Source organism: Nilaparvata lugens, chromosome X (assembly GCF_014356525.2).
Source record: "Nilaparvata lugens isolate BPH chromosome X, ASM1435652v1, whole genome shotgun sequence".
NCBI classification, from domain to species: domain Eukaryota; kingdom Metazoa; phylum Arthropoda; class Insecta; order Hemiptera; family Delphacidae; genus Nilaparvata; species Nilaparvata lugens.
In genome coordinates, this window is record NC_052518.1 from 13,923,698 (window position 1) to 13,930,470 (window position 6,773).

Sequence of the window (6,773 nt, forward strand, 5' to 3'; positions counted from 1 at the left end):
ACCGTATAGATTCTATTAGATTGAACATATCTTATCATATACATGATGAACATAATAATGTGTTTGTCAAGTTCTGTTTAATCTAATAGAATCTATAAGGATTATGTTATTAACATTTTGTTTATAACTTTGGTGTAAACCCAGATTTAGAATGAAGAAATTTCAAAGCAATATGAACAATACCTAAATAAAACATACTTTAACCATGATTGAAGAGTAGCCGGATTCCTTCAGAAACAAACCACCGTCTGAAATGAACTGAATTTAATATTTTACTGAATCTTAATCTGTACAGTTCATAGTTATCTTATCTAAATTATGTAACAAAGTTTGTTCTCTATCTTTAAATTCGTATGTTGTCAATGTCAGGTCTGTCGTATGTTTCAAGCAGGTCTGTAAACGTAAACAGCGGTCTTGACAAGCTACGTTGACCTTAGAGTTGTAAACTGAGATTTCGAAAAATTTGTTGCGGATTCCTTAATAAAATGCACAACAACATTTAATTTGTTTTCTACAGAAAAAATTGACAGCTTTTTTGAAGAAAAATATGTTGTTAACAACTCTGGTGAAAACGTGGCCCTACGAGTCAACAAAATAGATTAAATTTTGTTGAATAGACTGCTTGGGTTACAAAAAAAGAAAGAGACGTTTTCTAAACATACAAGAATGTAAATTTAATCAGTTCTCAAGTACAATCATAGAGGATAAATTCTATTACAATAGAGAAACATTATTTATAAATATTCATTATGCTTAATTAACTACTGATGATAGGGATATTTTCGAGAAAATAAATTAAACGAATTGGAGCTGATAAATATGATATTGTGAATATTTCTATTCATAAAAAGATAATACAGAATGTAACAATACTTTCATAAATAAATAAGAATTAGCGGAAGCATATAATATTTTTAATAATACCTACTAAATTATACGATTATTTATGGCATTCTATTCATACCTAAACGGAACATATAACTTCAGTTTTTTCAACAACTAAAAAGGAGGTAACAACAATTTCAATTGGTAAGTTAATACATTCAATCAGCTTACCGTATCTCGCGAGAAATATTATCTAGAAATTTTATCAAAATAATCGATTTCTTGACATGACATGATTTATCATTCTAAATTAGAGCATATCATAATTCAAAGTTAATCATTATTTTACAGTTTCAAGTGATTAGTGAGTGTTATTTTGTTACGGTATTCAATTTGGATTGTGAACAATCTAAATTAGAACTTTTCTGTTTTTAAATATTTTGACTCAAAATTGGACCTGAATTCAAGTGTATGAAACATAACCTACTTTTTGGACCATTTATAGTGTATAAATCAAAATTCGGGGAAGAAACAGTTTTGGGCTGTGCCTGTTTGTCCTTCCCCAATCATTTTGAAGAATTGTGTTCTGTTTATCAATAAATAAATAACGAGCGAAGCTCGGTGCCCCAATATTTTGAATAAATTAGCCCATATAAGAGAAGTGATTTTAGGGCATTTTATGTATGTAATTTTTGAAAACTAACTAGATTAAGTTTATGATAATAGACTTCCATTGTAACTACAGTTCGGGTCCTGTAGCTTTGCCTATCGGTGGTCGGTGGAGGACAACTACACTACAATACTATCCGTTCGAAAACATCGAGCATTTTTGAAAATGTATCTTTTCATAAGCAACAGATGCTCTTGTGTATCTTCTCAAAAGCAACGTGTTGCATCCGAAAAGATACATTAGAAAAGATACTCTTTGATGTATTCTTTGATAAGCAGGATATGCTCTTTTGTATATTCTCAAAAGCAACGTTTTGAATCTAAAAATATACACTAGAAAAGCTACTCTTTAATGCATCTTTCGATAAGCAACATATGCTCTAGTGTCTCTAGTGTATCTTCTCAAAAGCAACGTGTTGCATCTGAAAAGATACACTAGAAAAGCTACTCTTTAATGACGTATTCTTCGATAAGCAACAGATGCTCTTTTGTATCTTCTCAAAAGCAACGTGTTGCATCCGAAAATATACACAAGGTACATAATGCGCTTGCTAGCCACCAATAGACTGCCAACTGATCTGTTGCATCTGTACAGGAAGTGTATCAACTTCAACATGAAGGATCTCTGTGTGTAGGGAACTTCATTCAAGGAAGCTCTGAAGGGAGCTTCCTCCATCTAGGTACTCTGGAGCCTTATGTTTTTGAAAAAGTAGGAGTATCACTCCGCGAACCATACCATACCTTGCCTATATGCCGTTTCAAAGTCACGGTGGCAGAGCTACGGGACGCGTACTGTACACGTTTTGAACTTTGTTTCAATGCAATACCTTTGAAATTGACAGTATGAAAGGCATTTTTAAAAAATCGGCCTCTTCAAGGTTTGCTTAAGGTAGTTTATTCATTCAATAAACGCTTTAATATTGTTAGTACACCGTGATTCAAAAAGAATACCACAACTTTGAAAATTGATAACTCTGCAAAGAATAAACGGAGAGTAAAGCACTATCAGTCATCGATTTGAGGAAGCTCTGAAGTTTTTTTAGTTCCTTATTTAGTCCCATTGGCACTCATCTGTCTGTGCCTATTTGAATAAAAACTATCCGAGGCAATGGATCGGCTGCTAAGCAGCTCGAGACAGAGCACTTCATCACTGGCCTCCAAGAAGCCCTGAGCTCACCCCCTCCGATTTTTTTCTGTGGGTGTACATTAAAAATAAATTGGGTCGATACTCTCCGTTTATTCTTTGAAGAGTTATCAATTTTCAATGTTGTGGTATTCTTTTTGAATCACGGTGTATTTTATAATGTTCAACTGATACTGAAGTTCTCTTTCCTTTTTTCTTGTCTTTTTATTATTTTTTCTCTTTCTTAATTTGCTTTGTATTAACTGTAACACTTCCTTTTTTCTACCCAAACAGGTTTTTGTAACGGGATTATTTTCCATGATAATGTTTTTTTTTGTAATGCTCTTTAGGGTATGATTGTGATTTTTTAGTTATCTTGTAATTATTTCCGTAACTGGAAATTTCATGCTCTGTAATTATTATTGTAAAAAAAATGGAACAAAAATGATTTGATTTTTCTATTCTATTTTAAATTCACTCAATCCAGCTGCGCCACAGCGCCACTCTGTAGATGGATATTGCACCATTGCAATCTTTCCCAAATGAAACTGGGAAGCCGATTAAAAATGATTTGACGAGTTTAGATGAGAAATATTGCACATTGCAATAGATAAGATAAGAAAATATAGATAAGAAATATTGCACACTGCAATATTTCGGAAGCTGGGAAGTGATTACACCTTATATTTCATCATCGGATTGCTCTACATAGCTGTAGGCAAAGCGAGCACATTGTCTCTGCGGCCTGGGAGGCATTGGAGTCGATCCATTCTGATCCTCGCCAGCTGAAGGTAAACCTCGATTAGCTCCCGTTACATTCAGCTCCACTCTAAAAAATCAATTCAATTCCATTAAAAAAATGATTTTATTTTGAATAGGCTTAAATGAAATACAATATTCTAGCAGACAACAATATAAAATGGCACCCTGGTATACAAAGAAAATGAAAATGGAATGAATATCACAAAACCATATAATAAATAATAAATAAATAAATAATAATAAATAAATAGATTTTATTGTCGTAGACCAATATAGGTAATAGACAAAGTCATAGTAATACAATATTACAATATAATAGAGTCAAAGCAATAGTTTAAAGTCACAAAGTAGAATAAATTACATCAAGTAGAATCGAAGAACTCTGTCAAACAATAGAAAGGTCTTAAAACCAGCCACTCAAAAAGTATTTTTTCAAAATAACAATATTTTCACAACATTTCATATCCAATGGCAACTTATTGTACATTCTCAAGCCTATGCTGTCGTAGTGTTTCATGCTTATGACAAGACGTTGATATGGAATATCAATGAGGTCTTTTTTCCTGGTGTTATAAGCATGAATATTGGATCTTTTATTCAAGCTATGGAGATTCTTTGTAGTGTGCATGATTACTTGAAATATATAGAGGTTTATGACAGTCAATATTTTTGTTTTTTTGAAAAGAGGTCGACAGTGATCTAGATACCCTGCACCGGTCAATATTCTAATAGCCTTTTTCTGCAAAAGCAAGACCTTATTGATGTGACAGCTGTTTCCATCTACTAAAATTCCGTATGAAATTATGCTTTGGAAAAAAGCAAAATATGAGTTTCTGAGATATTTTTCCGGTACAAGATTCTTCAACTGCCTTAACAGATAGATAACCCTAGGTAACCTAGCAGAAACGAAATTTATGTGGGGTTCCCAGGTCAACCTGTGATCAAACATTAAGCCTAAAAACTTTAAACTATTGTTATTGCTGTGTGTATAGTCCCTGAGACCAAATGTCATAAGCTGAGTTTTATCCTCGTTTAGTTTAAAGCCATTCGCTGTGAACCACTTGGAAGTCTCCGCCAAGGTATCGGCTGTCATGTTATGTAAAGTGTGTACATCTGAATGAGAATTAAGAAAAGTGGTGTCATCAGCATACAACACAGTCTTGCTGTTGATTGTGAGAGGAAGATCATTTATCATCAATACAAAGAGGAGTGGTCCCAATATTGATCCTTGGGAGACACCGTACTTTACTTTAGCAAGATCGGATCTCTCATTTCCTACACAAACAACTTGCTGGCGATCGCCAAGGTACCATCTAAAAAGACTAAGGCTCCTTCCACTGACTCCATAATAAGCTAATTTTTCAAGCAAAGTATCATGATTCACGCAGTCAAATGCCTTGCTCAGGTCACAGAAGGCAGCCTGAGCAAAGCACCTGTTTTCAAAAGACTCAATTACAAATTTTATTAGTGCATCAAAGGCGTCAGTAGTGGATCTTCCCTTCACAAAACCAAATTGATGATCAGACAGTACCCCAAGATTTACTAAGTATTCATACACCTGTATATACATGACAATCTCTAGAACCTTGGAGAAGACAGGTACTATTTGGATGGGTCCATAACTGGAAGGTTCCTCTTTTGAGCCCTTCTTATGAACGGGAACAACTTTGGAGACTTTTAATACATCGGGGAAAACACCCTGTGTAATACACCTGTTTATACAAATGGTCAGTACTGGCACTACAGAGTGAGCAATAGTTTTGAGAAGACAGCTTGATAGACCATAGAAATCTTCACTCTTCGAAACTTTAAGATTATGAACCACTTTAAAAATCATCTCTTGACTCACCTCATGAAAAAAGAATAAGCTATTTTGCACTTTATTTACATTATCATTGAGCAATGCACTGGCTGTAATTGATGGCTTGTTTATCTTCTCGTGAGAAGAGTGTATTGCTAAGTGAGGTCCACGTTATAATGGCAGTGGAGAAAGATAGGAGAAGAACGTTGCCGATCTTCTGTCTTGTCAATGCCTTCTATAGACGGTAGCTGATACAGGTTTATTGATGTAATATTAACGGTTCATTCTCGTTTAAAATAATCAATATTTATTATCAATCAATAATATTTTATTAAGCAAGGAAATATATTTTTCAATAATTTTATAATGAATTTTCATAATTCACATGAAATATTTTGTTAATTAATTATCAATTCTACATTGTTAAAAGACGATCTGGCAAAGCGAGAAAGAGATAGCGCTATCCGCTTTGTTGAATGATAGACTAGGATAGCAATACCATTGCTAATCAAACAATGCCATTATAACGTGGACCTCACTATACCAATTAATGGAGAGCCGTATTTGTAATTGTACTATTGCAGAGTAAGAAAGTAAACAAGTTTCTTTTCTTTGTATTTATCTCACTGTTTCTGAATGTTTTATTGACATAGGATAGTTGGAAAAAATTTCAAAGTGCTTTCAATTTGCGGCTTACATCATCACATCTCACACTCACCAGTTACTAGACGACACGAATGAATGACAAAATCACTTGTCATAAAAAATAATACATCATGTGTGATGAATTTTGAAAAGTTAATAATTGAAGAGTATCCAAAAAATGTAGTTTCTATTAATAATTAGTTATCCAATGATGGCCGTTTCCTCGACGATACGACACGACAGGAAGCTCTCCGATTGGCTGAATCTCACTGAATACGTCAAACGTATCAGCCAACCGGAGAACTTCCTGTCATGTGTCGTCGAGAAATCAGTAAGTGAGAAAAAGGGTCAGACATGTTTCAAATCTGGGTTTCTCAAGTCTAAGCAAGATAAGATTATCAATTTATTAAACAAATCATACAATAAACAGTTGAATATCGTCAGAGATCGTGCTATTGAGAATACATAATCTATCATACTATTATTTATTTCACTTCAGATACTGTTGCTGGTGTGATGTTGTGATATCTATCCATAATCTATTTAGAGTATTTGTATGTCGTCATTGAATATTTCAACTTTATTGTAATATTATCCATAATGAAAACACTGGGTTGTTGTCAAAAATATCACAATATTTATTGTAAAAATCACAAACATGTTTCAACACCAATGGTGTCTGAGATGCCATCATTAGTGTTGAGACATGTTTGTAATTTTACAATAGATAAGTGATATTTTTGACAACAATCCAGTATTTTCATTATTTACTTATTTGACAAACACAAATCATTATAACAATATAATATGATTGAAAGAAGACAACAGGCATAGCCCAAAACTGTCTTCTCCTATGAAGCTCTGACTCTCTATTAACTGACTTGAATATTATTATAACCACGGTATATAGAAGAAGACGGTAGGTGTCACACGCATGTTTGTGCTAAA